Below are 14,752 nucleotides of genomic sequence, written 5' to 3' on the forward strand. Positions count from 1 at the left end.
GCGGCCCCGCGGGTGCGGGGGCGGGCGGAGCTGTGTGTCCCGTGTCCCCCACCCCCCCCGGCTGTCGCAGCCGGGCTGGGGGAGCCCCCTCGGCCCAGCCGCGCCAGTGTGTCCTTTCTTGACGGAGTTCCCTCTGAAGCTGTGCTGCGGGCCCGGGGGCGGCAGCGGGGGCTCGGGAAAGCGGCTGCTGGAGCTGCCTCCTCCGCGGCTCGCCGAAGCGAACGCGTTTAAATCGGATGTCGCCGGCAATGTGCACTGGGGGATGAGCCTCCCCAGAAACTCGGCTGAGCCCGGAGCTCTCCGCTCCCGTCAAGGCACGCTGTGGGTCACTCGTGCAAAGGGATGGGACGCGCATCCTTCCAGGCCCTGCGGCGTGTGAAACCAAAGGAATCTGGTCATAGGAACAAGGTTGCGTATCCACAGCAAGGCAACACAATTTGGATCAAAATAAGTGACGTGAAACTATCCTGTTCCACTGAAAATTGGCAAGTTTCACTGTTTACCAAAAGCAGCAAGACAACAAAGTTAACTGGGAGCTTTGTGAGCAGAATAGCAAAACAGCAAAAGATGAAAGATACCCTTGTTCAGGTGCTGAAATGAACCACCTCTATCTCACATATTTCCTGAACTTTTCATTGTTTTTCCGTTTGCAGGTGCTCTCATCCTCCCCCGGAAAACCAGTACCAGCTCCTCTGTTGGTGGCACAGCTTCTCTCTTGCAAGGAGCAGAGCATGAGTGCTGCAGCCTGCTGAGCAGCAGTTTAATTCAGCTACAGATACCACCACCAACAGAAAACTCCGTGACAGCACCAGTTCTTAAACTATGCAAATGAGGGCTGTGCTACAGGGCACAGTTCAATCCTCCAGGGCAAAGATGAGGTCTTGGTGCATTTCACTATAGAATCATAGAATGGTTTGGGTTGGAAGGGACCGTAGAAAAAATTCCCCACATGCTTTAAAAAAAATTGCATCTTTGCATTCGGTGGTAGCACTACAAGAGAGATCCCAGATGTGCCGTCTGTGGATATTTACAACAGAAACTCTCCAATCACTAAATGAAATATTCATTGGTAAAATCAACATCACAAAACAATCAGAGACGTTATTGTACCCAGGGATGCAATTCCCAAGTAAAATTCCTATTTAAGGGGTTTCTGTCCAACATTAGCTGTGCTAATGACACGCACGCAGGAACTCACTGCGCTGGCTGGCCTGCCCTCCAGGGCGAGTTGCGGTAGGCACAATTCAGTTATAAAAACAGAGACTCGGTTATTCTGTCATCGATGGGCCCGGGTTCAGCTCTTCACTCTGACTAGACCTCATGGAGCGATCGTATCAAAAGGGCAACATTCCTGGGGAAGAACAAGAAAAGCAAGAGAGAGCAGGAAGAGGAACTGGGATGCTGAGGTAAAGCTGAGGCGTTTGCTAACAGTGAACGTCACCTTTTAGCAGCGCACGCACCGTAAGTAAGATTCTCACTAAAGAGATGCAACGACATAAATTACAGTTGCTGTGCTATATTGAAAGCTTTGTGCTGTTTCAAACTTCCGATTGTCATCTTAAGAGTCAGGTTTAGATCAGGTCCTGCCCAAAACCAGGTTAAAAATAAGCATGTGCAAGAATGCTAATAAGCGTGTAGAATAACAAAAGTGGATGCGGGCAGGGAAGCGAGTGGCTGTGGGGAGAGCTGGGTTTCCCGAGCCCATGACAGGTATCTCGCCCAGCCGTGTACGTTGTCAGGTCTTTTGTACCATTTGGTGCACACCCAGGTACACGTTTGGATAGATATTTCAGATATTTGTTAATTATCTGTGCCCCATGGAGGAAAACAGCCGCACAACTCTAAATGTCTGTTTACGTGGTTAAAATACGAGAGAAAAGCACACTTAATTTGCCTGGGGTGGCATGCAGTTTAAAAATATTAATTAGAACTATGATCCTCATTTGCCCATAAGCTCATGAGTGTAATTTTAAACACACAGCTCGGTTAAACAAATACTTTCAAATGTGTCTACAATAAAACCACTCCACAGAGCTACTCTCATGGCACCATATCTTGTTTAAAATTAATCCTCTCAGCAGAAAGTTTCAGAGTTGGATTTGGCCAGGGAAATACAGAAAAAGACCAAATTATAACATGGGAAAGAAACCACCAGATAAGAAAGAAAAGGCAAAAATGGATGAGAAAATGCCAGGCCAGGCCGAAACTATTTTAGGGCAACGGCGATGACAGATGCTTTCCGGAACGTCTACGGGAAGCAGATCACGTTGGACGTAGAAAGCACATGAAAGTCAAAGCACGGACGCAGGTTCCCTTTTGCTGATTCTCGTTTGATAGTGAAAAACTCTGGCAGAGTGGCGAAACAGAGGGCTAAGGGCTTTAACGCCTGGAAGCACCGCAGTTCACCAAAGGACGTCTCAGCACACTGAGATACTGCTTTAGGCCTTTTTATTTCAACAATATAAAGTGTGGCTACAGTAATATCTCGAGGGTTCACGTGATCCTTATCCTCGCTGAGCTACAGACTTGTGCCTTATCTTAGCGGCCCTTTGATGGAATTATAATAATTGTAATTCACATTTGTCTATCACTCTGGATCTTAATGGATGCCTAATGGATGACTGGCCTGAGGATCAATAGTATCACGTCTTGTCTACTTGGGATGAGAGAACTGGATGTTAAAACAAATACTTCTACTATGCTAAAGATGCAGAAATAATAAGCAGATCAATACAAACGAAGTTTACCTGTAGGTGAGAAGGCCCCGCACGCAGCACGGAGGGGACCTGGCTGTTCTGCAGATGCAGCCTGCTTTACCAGTACACGTGTCTGTGCACTTTTTAAGTAGCATAATAGATCACACAGCATTTTCCACAACTAAATTCTTCCTAATCTAACCAGACAATTCTTAAACCTTTAATGGGCCCTTGATTGTAAAATCATTTTGTCTGGGTTTTTGAGCAGTAATCTTCAAATTACAGGTCTGTAACAGCAATAATGGAATGCGTCATAAAACAGTTTTTCCTCAGTGAGTCTATTATTGTAATAAAATAATGTATCTAGTCACCTCTACATTCTGCATTAACCCTTTTTATGATAATTATGAGTAAAGTGCATCTCTCATTGCCATTAAATAATATCCTTGCATCTCACTGAAACGGTAGACTATATAGGATTGAAAGCAAAGCGAGATATGCACATTCTTTTTTATCAGATTCTATCCGTGCCACTAACTTGTTGTTAAGCTTAAACCCACTCAGTTTAAGAATTATTCTTATACTTCAGTGTTCACGTAAGACTAGCTTAAAATTCTGAGTCCTGATTTTCAGTCACACACTTTTGTGTTCACAGAAATATATGTGAAAAATAGAAAATTATATATAAAATTACATACACATATGCTCCAGCATCTACTGGCATTGGGGAATTCATGATCATATTACAACATCCACACAAACACTATGCAAACATAACCAGCAGAGCCCATTCTAGGTGCTCTGCTTCAGGACGATTTGCAAATCATTTTAAAATTACTTTAAAAGAGTTGCACTAAGCTATAAACCATTGTTGCAAGCCAAGTGTCAAGCCTTCATATCCCGTTTCAGAACATGTGATAAGGAGATGGCTCTAGGAAATTTCATTACTAGAAGTTATACATTATATATGCTGGAGCTATAGGCACATTCATTCATTTTAATGCTTTTGACAGAATTGGATCACAAAAAAGTCATGTAACACCACCAAAATAAAGTTTTGATAAAGTTTTAGAAAGTGTAATCAAAGCATATTACAAGTTATTTTTTAAAATATGCGGTAAAAAGATAAAGACATCATAAAATGATACAGCAATATTGTCAAAAAAATTATGGATTTCATCAATATTAGTACTAAAAATGTTAAAATAACTTGGAATCTTATCCTGTCCATGTGCGTAATATCTGTCTTACTTTGACCACATATAATTTTACATTTTCCACATCAGTTCCCTCTGTATCTAATTTTTGTAACTCATAAAAGCTTATGCTTCTTTTATAAGCATCTCTTTCTTTGAATTAATTTGGTTGAGATTTCTTTAAACTAAGACTATAATTTTACCTGTTCCACAAGTGCTTTCTATGGATTTCTCTCATTTTCACCATAAATTGGTTTCAATGCAAAGGTAGCACGTACAGAGTTGTGTAGATAAGCAGGCCTGCAATCCCATCTATTTTAATCACCACTGCTCTCTTTTGAAACCTGGCATTAATGAAAACTGGGTTAGAAAACATTAGTTGTGGTAACATGCATTATTTGTCTCAATCTCACATAGTTTACTGCTAGTTTTATTTTTACAAGGGTTCATGATGCACCACCATACAATGCTATCTGCCTGGATTTAATAAGGTTTACGTTTACTGACAACTACACTCCCTGAAAGGGAAGAAAACTCTCAAGGGTACTTTGCTGCACTGACTTTAACGCTATTCCTGTCTTGATCCATTATAGATCATTATTAAGCTTCACGGTGAACTATTTTCCTTACTCTTCTTTAGGAATTTGTTATTCATGTATTCTACGAAGAGCTGAAGAAACCCCGTTGTAACTCACATTCATTTTCTTAAATGTGATGGGAATAAATATAAGCAACTTGGTATTATAGGAAAGCGAATCAAATTGTTTGATGGAGAAATACTATAATAAGATCACTGATGTATAGGCATTTTTCCAAAGAGAGTGCAAAGCTGTGATATTCCTCTGTGACACCCTGAATCTTCAATGAAATCCTGAATTTGTATCAAGCAGACCAGATTATGAGTAGCAATTGCATTAGGGTAATTACTTGAAAAATAAAATAAAATCATTCTCTCTTGAAAGGGTTCAGTTGTCTTTGTAACTACTATCAAGGCAGTATTAATTGCATCTTAATTTTTTTTTGTACTTATAACTTAGCTCTGATAACAAAACTGAAGTCTACATAACCTGCGCCATTAAGTAAATTAGGTGTCATTTTTATTTAACAGTGCTATTGAGATCAGAGTTTTGAAACATGCAGCATAACTACAGAAGAGGATTGGAATTGTCTTCATTTCTAATCCTTACAGAAATAATTTGAGGAAGCTTGTCAGAGTTCCTTATCTAAATTATTGATAGGTTCCACTGGACAGCAAGTCATTCTGGACACCTGAAAGAGAAAAAGCCAGGCTGAGACTAGCGCCGTTTCACTTCTCTCTCCTTTTTGTCTTTAAATATTTTCAATGTGATTCAGTTTTAAAAGTATAATCTCACGGCGCTATTTTATGCCAGCAATTGTGTCAATTGTTTCCTGAGGCTCTCGTCTATCACCTGCCAATACGCACAGCTCGTTGCCTGCAGCACGCTCCCCTGCTCTGGCTCCTGGGATCCTTTGTTGTCCCGCTGTATTGCGCAGAGGTTCTGCAGCTTACACAAGTACAATGAGTTCCTACAAATTTATTTCACTTGTGACTCCACATTAAAAGGCTATTTCGACACCGCACTTCCTACCTCCCCGGTGACTTTATCATTTAAGAACTGTATTTGGATTGATTTAAACTGTGGTGATGCTAGTTTTTATTATCCGTGCACTGGAAAAGCACTGCAAGACAATAGTGAGTCTCCTGATCTACTAAGATGCTAATTGATTTCTCTCTTCTGTCCATTCCTTCATATCTATTGGTGAGCTAAGTTGGGATGATTCAATTCAGTTTATGATAAATCCTTTTATGCTTTGGTTATGTTAGGGGCTTAAAGGATGTACTATTCTCCTCAACGTACAAAATCTTTGGTAAATGAGGGCTAAAGTAACTCAGAAGTGAGTCCCTTCTGCTTGTAAATGATAGACGAGCAATGCCAAAATAAGGCTGAATCACGTTTCATGTGTATGAACGTGTTTTCCAATTGCCCTTCACATACAGAAATCCAGGGGAGTAATGGGCTCGGTAAGGCTTGAAGTTGTCTTTATTACTTTACTTCTTTTCTACAGGAGAAAATGAAACAAACTATCAATACATTCTTAGCCCAACATACACTAGCTGCATGAATTACTACAGACTTATTTTAGAATCTAAGTAGGAGATCAAACAGATTGGAATTAGAAACATGAAAGCTTCTCTAAGTTACAGGATGAACACAGTGAATGTGCATTAAAACTATCTGTCTCCTAGGGAGAGAATAAATATTTTCTGTGCTCAGTATGCATATTGTTATCAGAGCAGATGAAAATAGCCGCATGAGGTTGCTCAGCAATGTGCTTCCAGCCTCCAATTCTGTTTAAAAAAAAAAAAAAAAGAAAAAAAAGAAAAGAACAGAATAGAATTAAATAAGGTGTTGCATGCAATCAGGCATATCTAAAATTGAGCATGCATAGAAAAGCAAAACATACAATTAGGACTGAACAGACACCTTCAAATGAGTTCAGTGACTGGCTTTTGTACTGCGTGGACAAGGGCTGGACTCAACTGCAACGCCGATGGAGAGGTTGCAGAGCAGCTCCCCTGTCACGCTACCCTGTAGTGTTCCCACTGCCAGCCTAGAAAATACTCTCTGGTGTAACACTACCCATTGGTAGGAACACTAATAACATTTAGAGCTGTCTTCCACCCATTCTTTTAACTGGGAAACTTGTGCGAAGGCTTCAGACTGGTATAAATTAGCCTGAGCATGATGTTTAGCAAGCTGACATTTGAAGAATGGCGCAGCAAGTAACTCAGAGCTGGTGCTCTGCCAGTGCCACCTGCAAGCGCTGGGGTAAAAATCACTGCAATGCCCACGGTACAATTCTGAATTGGACTCTGGGCACTGCAGCAATTCCACTGTAAAGCAAATATAGTTATGCTCTATACTATCCAGTATACTTATTATAGACTACCATTTTATTTGCATCCAACTATAAGTTCAGCAGGAAAAGCACAACAGAGGGTAAGGATAACCAGGCTTCTGCTTCATTGACAATTAAATAATTTTTCATTTTTTTCTACTACTCATTGTGTTACCAATATCTAAAATGTAGCTGCTATGGCTACTCTTTTTCATTAACATTTGGCCCAGACATGTCCTTAGAGGCTTTATTTGGTCCTAGAGAATGTAATTTGTGTTCCACCTGTCCCAGAGGTTGTCGCTAACACTGATTTATCGCTTCATTTCCCTTATTTGTCTACTATAGTTATATTTTTAAAGTTCCAGTGACACATTTTTTTAGTATGAATTTCTGTTAAACCCATTCCACACAAAGCATTGCACTTCTTCCTCACTGCAATACCTCACATCATAGTTTTAAAGGTCCTAATGATTTTACAGTATGAGGGAATCAGCTAAAATCATTATTACTAACAATTCTTTCACATTTTTTTCCTCTAAGTTCTCAATATGTATTCATAGCACAGTGATTTTTGGGTTCATAAAAGAGCAAATTACAGCTTATTTCCCAAATGATTGCAAAGCTCTTCTTAACATGCATAGACAGAAAACATGGCAAAAATTTGCGACTATGCACCACCGAGGCCGTTCCACAAGAAGAATGAGATAGGATGTAAAGGAACGCATGAGCTCACCTACCAAATTCTCCCTGTTTTTCACAGGGATAATACAGCCGGGCTCGTAGTACTGTATTAACAGGAACATAAGGATGACAATGTATCGGGTCATCAGGACGATAATATGTTCAGCTAATTTCACTAAAAGTCAAAGGAAGTTTAAAGCACCAGGAAACAGAAATACCAACATGTGCTCACGCATGAACGCGGACTCTGTGCCAATACTTACCATGAAAGGGATACAGGACATGTCGAGTCCATCGCTACTAAGTCACGAGGTATGTTTCCATGATACAAAAAGCTCTGCTCTCTTTGCTGTCTCACACTGAATAAACAAACACGGTCTTTCTGGCACCTCAGTGATTCTACCAACTGTTAGCAGCAACAGCAAGAATAGGTATTTATTGTATAAACACACAGTCTCCCAAACAAAAACTGGAAGCATGTCATCAGGGATGGTGGGATAGTAGCTATAGATAGGAAATTACACCTGCCCTGAAGGTGTAACGATTTCATCTCTGTTCCTTGCTGCTATTTAGGCTGGTTTTTAGTATTGAACAGTGTACAAAATCTCTAAAAAGTAAAAACTGTCTGAAGCATGCAAGTGAACTCTATCTGATTAATATAAAACTGAATAACATTTTGACAAGTAAGCATGCTAATTCAGACTGCATTGCTGAAAGAGAAGAAAACAAAAAAAAAAGAGGATAAGCATAAACCATGGAACAAAATGCATGTCAGAGATTTGCAGAAGAATCAAAGCTGCTTCAGTCTTCAGTGGAGCTTAAAACCATGAAAAGTCAGATTTTCTTTTGCATAAGGAAAACCCTGTAATCCAATATACCCTTTAACAATGACTCAGACTGTGCAGCAGAGCTACGTATGCCAGTTGTACATTCTGACCAAAGCACGTAAATAAAAGAAGAGCCTGTGGTAAAGGGACTGAAGAATGTGAAGGGAAGATCATTGCAACAATTGTGTAAGAACCTCATCATAAGAAAGTAGCTGAATGAACAAGACAGGGACCCTGTGGATTCACACACACATAGCCTATAAGTGTGCCTGGAGAGAGGGAAAAAAAAAAAAAAGAAAATAAAAGACTATGAGGATACTTAGTGACTTAGCGGATCAAAATGTTTTAAGAGAGCATAGGTACTTGTTTTCATAAAGCTTTCAAGAGATTTTTCAGAAATCCTTCACACGATTTAAGACCTGAACTATATAACTGTACACATTGTTATAATACAACATCATAAGTAAATATGATGCCAGACAGAGGCAGTAAAATATTTGTCAAAAATTGAAAGACAAAGTCAAGGAAAATATGAGAAAATTCTTGCCCTTGCACTTCCCTATTTCTGAAGGTAGCCTCATCTGAGATGCTCTTTCATATGCGTCAACCTCTCACAGGGGATCAATGGTACTCCCCTGAGCTGACATTTGTTTATTTATCCTTGAGGGCAACAGTAGTGTGGCTGCATGTGCTACTGCCCCGAGATGTCATCCCTTCCCAGAATATTTACGTGGCTGTCAAAACATTCCCGTTATTCCCTTAATTGAGTGGGAGAAGAAGGTGCCAGATAGAGAAGCCAAGTAAATTAATGGAAAATATTATTTTAACAGAAATAAGGAAATAAAATTGAAAAAAAAGCAATAGAACAACTTAAGATAATATCCACCAGTATCTGGAGTAGTAGGCAGATGAACGTGAATGTTACAAAATGGTACCTACTTAAAATCAGAATTATGTGAAGTTAATTTTACCTTTCCTAAATATATCATTTCTGTACAGAGTTCTCAGTCTGGGAAATCTCAAAAGTAAACAGATGTTCCAAAGGGACTGGGGGGGGAGAATACCCAACAAGCAACAATTAAAAAAAAAAAGCCACCAATTTATACATGGGCTTCTCTGGATTTATACATTACACACTTATGAATTCTCTTAAACAGAAAGCAGTCAAGCTGGTAGACAGAACCAGCAGGGTCACAAATTCTAAATTAAAAGTAGTTAACAGAAAAGTACTTTGATCTTGTACAGATCTGAGAGGAGTTCAGGGTAATGCAATATACATGCCACAGAAATTCCCATGATACCCAGATTGGCATATGGCATTTACAGCTATCAGTGTTCAAATATCCTTCATTATAGCACTTTTTCCCATGGCAGCATATTAGGGGAGATGCTGTGAAGATTAAATCAGATTTAAAATCTATTTGAATAAAGGAATAAGTATTTATTTATACTTAAATTTGTAGTCACTTTGTCAGAATCATTTATAGACAGGTTGTGTTGATTTTTCAGTTACTAACTCAACCAACCAGTTGCTTCGGGAGTTCACTGTAATTAGCTTTTATGAATCTATCATTATTCGCAGACCATCTTGGAACAAATGAACAAAAATATTTTTATGCATTCACGTTGTTGAGTACTAAAAATATGGCAGCTCACGTATAAATTTCATGCAACTTAGGAAAACCTATGCATTTAAAAGTATTGTTCTGCTACAGTAACTTGTCAACTTTCATAAGTGACAGTAATTACAGTAATTGTGGGGGTTTTATCATACTTATGCAGTGCTCTTCTGCTCTAACTACAAAAAATAGTGGTAATTATGTCCAGAAAAAATGGCATTATACTAGCTTGAAAAAAAATAGTTATCCAAAGGGAAAATATTTGATAGCATTGTTTCATTAGCCAACATGGCATTGATCCACTTCCAAAGCCACAGGTGCAGCAATCACAAATTCAATTCTTCTTGTCTCCCCAACTGCAAAGAACTTCTGTACTCTGATTAGTTCATTTGTTCTCAATCCTACATTCACTGAACTTAATGGCAAAGCAGCGCCCATTGATTGCAATGATACAGAGGTATGAATCACAAAGGTTTGCTATTTCTCAAAAGCGAGAAGCACACTAGCAAATATTTAAAATTGCTTGGCAGTTAAATATTTCATCCCATGTCTATACATTTACTGAAAGTACAGCAATCCCAGTTGGAAACAATTGCAATTACTCACCGCAGTGCCCACATTTAGCTCGGCACGAGTCTAGCTGTATTTTTGGGCAATTTACTTGATGCATTCCAGCACAGAAGGGCTCGCTAGAATTTCCGCAAAGCTCTGTAACGTCCAGACTTCAGGGCACAAAAGGTTAATGCAGAAATCATCGGTGATACATAAATCTCGATGTGCAAGCATTCACAATTTTAATATTACCACGATATAACTTTGTTTCAGAAATATTTGTATTTACTGAATAAAGTATGGTCTCTTCCTTATGGGCTCTTTTCACTTCGGTGGTCATTACTGAATATTCTTCCTGAAGTTCTTCGCAGGGAAGAACAGACACAGTGCAAAGATCTGGATCAATTTCAGATTGCACAGTACCGGCCAAGAGCTCTGCAGCCAAATTAGCCATGGTCAGTGTCAGGCAGGCCTAAAGCCAGCGGTGCCGAGACAGCCCCAAATCTATTTTTATGCTCTCCTGAGGGCCCCGCGTTCAGAGTTGCTGAAATACAGAAACCAGCAGCAGCTGTATAATCAATTTATATGAAATCATTTGGAAATTATTAAGTCAGAGATTCAACAAGATGGTGTCAAAAGAAGTGACTAAATCCTTCTCTAATTTCTAGTCCTGTAACACCCAATTTGGACCACTGCAAATAAACTACAGTGTTATGGGTCTTACTAGCATCTTTTTAAGAGATGTGCAGCCTTGGGCTCTAATCATTCCAAATTCGTGTTTGCAACTACTAATTCATTAATTGTCCCCTAATCTTCCAGGTTCTGTTTCCACAGACCGCAGCCAGAGAGACTGCCAGAAGAAAGGACAACTGACCTCATGGGAAACAATATTAAAGGAGCACATGGAGTTCAACCTGTTCTTGCCGTCTTAGAACAGGGGCAGATTTTGGCCATGGCAACCAAGGCAGTACGCTCATTTTGACCAAGTGCCCCGAGTTAACTCTTCACCAAATGGTTTATTTTTCTGGGTAGTCAAAGAGCTGAAGGACACAGAGACCTGTGTATCTTTTCAGCTGGTTACAGTCGAGAAGTAAAAATCTTGAGCATTTTTTTTCTTTTTTTCATTCAATATGCAAACCTTACATACTCTAGTTTCATTTAAGGAATTTGCTAGAAATACTTTGGATACATTTTCTCAGGCAAAAGAAAAGGATGTCATGTGATAACGGTACCTGAACAGTCTGCATAATCCCAACCTTCATCACACACGTGTGTGCAGTTATAGCGATTAAGGACACACAGCTCTTACACTTTAAAGGACATTCTATTAGAAAACAAAAGAATAAACTTTAGAACTCAGCTAAGACAGATAATATTGTACAAAGATTGGGTTTGGGTTGCTTTAAAGGTAGGGAAATAATAGGATATTGGTACCTCGCTCAATTAAAATAATGTGTCAAAGTATATTCATTATATAAAACCCAAACGACCAGGAGAAGCACTGAATAAAAGAGCATAACCCATACCAGAGAAAAAAACTGAGTGATTCTGTTTTGCCTGAAAATGACATGCAAATTAGAATGTTAATTGAAAAAGAAAGTAAGTAAGTAAGAAAGAAAGTCTAGTACTGAAAATAATAGCCACTTGGGGCTGGTCAAACAGAAGACTTAACATGTTATTTGGCAATTTCTGTTACTGACAGTGAATATTTATTCTAACAGAAAAGCACTATATACAATATAATTCATCAAACATAAACACGCAAAATTAATTGAATAGCTTATATCAGACATTTTTCCAAATATTAACCCAAATCCATAACAATTAGGGACATTGTAATAAATTATTTCCAGGCTATGACGTTCTAGTATGTTCATTCAGTGAGATATGTCAAATGAAATTATAGGTATAAATGGTCATGTTATTTGCTCTTACAATAGTTTCAACCATTACATTTTGCTATCACAGGAGAAAAAGAGAGGAAGATCTTTAATGTATATAGTATACGTACTAAAAAGCACATTTGTTTAAAAAATCATCCAGAAACAATACCTAAGCAACCTTTATGTCAAAAAAAAAAGCTGTAATTCAGATGACAATTTCAAATTACCTCTTGTGTTAAATATTATCAAGAGATTTTCAGAAAAACTCAGCACTCGACAGTTTCCATTGACAACAATGAGAGCTCAACACACACTTCGGCAGGAATAACGTGAGGGCTAATTGTATTTAGTCGCAAGTAAGTAAAGAATAATTGTAAATACCGCGGCAGATAAGGACAGACCTTGTTGTTTTGATGGCGCTGCACAGTTAATAACACAGGAAAAACTCTACCCACACAGCTTGGGTTGATTCATCTTTTCCTCCCTTCATTATGAATCAGATTCTTTATTATCTTTTTATTGAATGAAAACCTGACTACAGCACAGTCAGTGGGAGTTTTGCCATTGACGTCAGTGAGGTCAATTCTTGATTACCTCACCAGCTAATATTAAAAATATCCTTGTATATTTAAACCTTAATCATAGCTTAACTATGTTTTTCTGAAGAAAAGAAAAGACCCGTTGCAAAGAGAAAAGACAGATGCCTGTTTCATCTACCTCAGGCGTTATCTTTCAAACGACTTAAAACAGAGATAAGCCAGAGATGCTGGCTTTTCTGTTGTTGCTGAACGTATTGTAATTTGCATGCTGGCCCTTCCAGTGCGTGAAACAGAAGTTCCCACAACCACGTCAGTAGTACACGTGTGCCCGTGCAATCTGCGCAATCTTATATCTCCAGCATTAGAAAGGCAACGTCCTGGAACAAGACTCATGCAGATGAACCCAGAGCAAAGCACTCGCCTGCGGGAATCACACTGCACGTTCCACAGGTCCATCTGCAATGTCTGCACCTCATAACCTTAATCATAATGAGAGATGTACAGAGACTGAGCAGAGACCATAGCCATTGATAAATACCTTCAAAATATACCAAATTTCAACCCATTTAGAGATGGAAAGGCTCTTTGGCTGAGAAGGAATGTTACATGTAGAAGGCCTTAACATTGTAGACTTTATTTCATAGGTGTTAACAAGACTCACCCTAGGTAATTGTTTTTAAAACAGTTCCCGAAATGAACAATAAGCCTATATTCATGTAATAGAGATTTAGGCAACGTTTTTACAGGCATGTATTTCTTACTGCAAATTCTATCTTCACAGCACCTGGATCACGCTTAGGACATGTGTCTCCTGTGATGTCAGGGCGCATAGCTTTCAAATCTGTACTCCTCCTACACAAAAACAAGATATAAAATTTCTTTTTATGTATACACCTGAACACAGGTCCCAATGGGAAGAATGTAAACTGCCCAGTGCCCATCTCTTACTCTCTCTGCTGCTGCCCTCTGTTGTGTTTTGTCTTTTAAGTGACACTCTACAGGATACCCTTCTCTAAGTTCACAGGCTGGTTTTAACTCTGTAAAGGTCTGCACTGTAAATATCAATAGTAGAATACACAAGAGACTGATCTGCTAGGTGATGGGAGCAAGTCACTTCTCAAGACATTTTAATGTCATTGCTTATTTTGTAAGAACAGACAATGAAAATCTTGCAAGAAGTCTATAAGTAACAGGTATCATTTCTGCAAATTGCTTACAAATTGCACCATCCATCCCAATATGTTCTACAAGCAGCAAAGCAGTAACTGCATATTTCTGCATATGCAGACTACAGTATCCCAAAGAGTTCCCCCCACCCCAAAGTTCAGAGCTGACACATTACACTCTGGCAAATCCTTTCATGACACATACATCACATCAGATTATACAGGCATGACACCATGCAACTGGACATGCCTGTCGAAGCATGACACATCACAGAACGGTGTGTCAGGAATCACGGAAGGGCAGCCTTACAAACTGGGGTTAACAGGCAATGTGGCTTCACTCGATGTTTTCATCAAATGTTTTCACCCAAATCTTTGTGAATAATGTGCAGGCAGCAATGCCAGCTCACAGGCAAACTGGAAAATATCTTCCCCTAAGCCTGTAGTCACTGCTGCAATAAACAGCCACTAAACATTTGACTGCCTCTAATATTTTCCTGCTTTAGGCAACTGTCCCTATGATAACGATGTCTCCAATATGCACATCTGCCTGCAGGAGTCACTTCACTTTTCCCTATTCACAGACATGGAGAAATGAAAAATTAAATTTGATCAGGTCTGTATGTGAGAGTTCAAGATCCTGAGCTGGAAATCACCAGAGGCTAGTAGGG

The sequence above is a fragment of the Grus americana genome, chromosome 13 (assembly GCF_028858705.1).
Source record: "Grus americana isolate bGruAme1 chromosome 13, bGruAme1.mat, whole genome shotgun sequence".
Classification (NCBI taxonomy): domain Eukaryota; kingdom Metazoa; phylum Chordata; class Aves; order Gruiformes; family Gruidae; genus Grus; species Grus americana.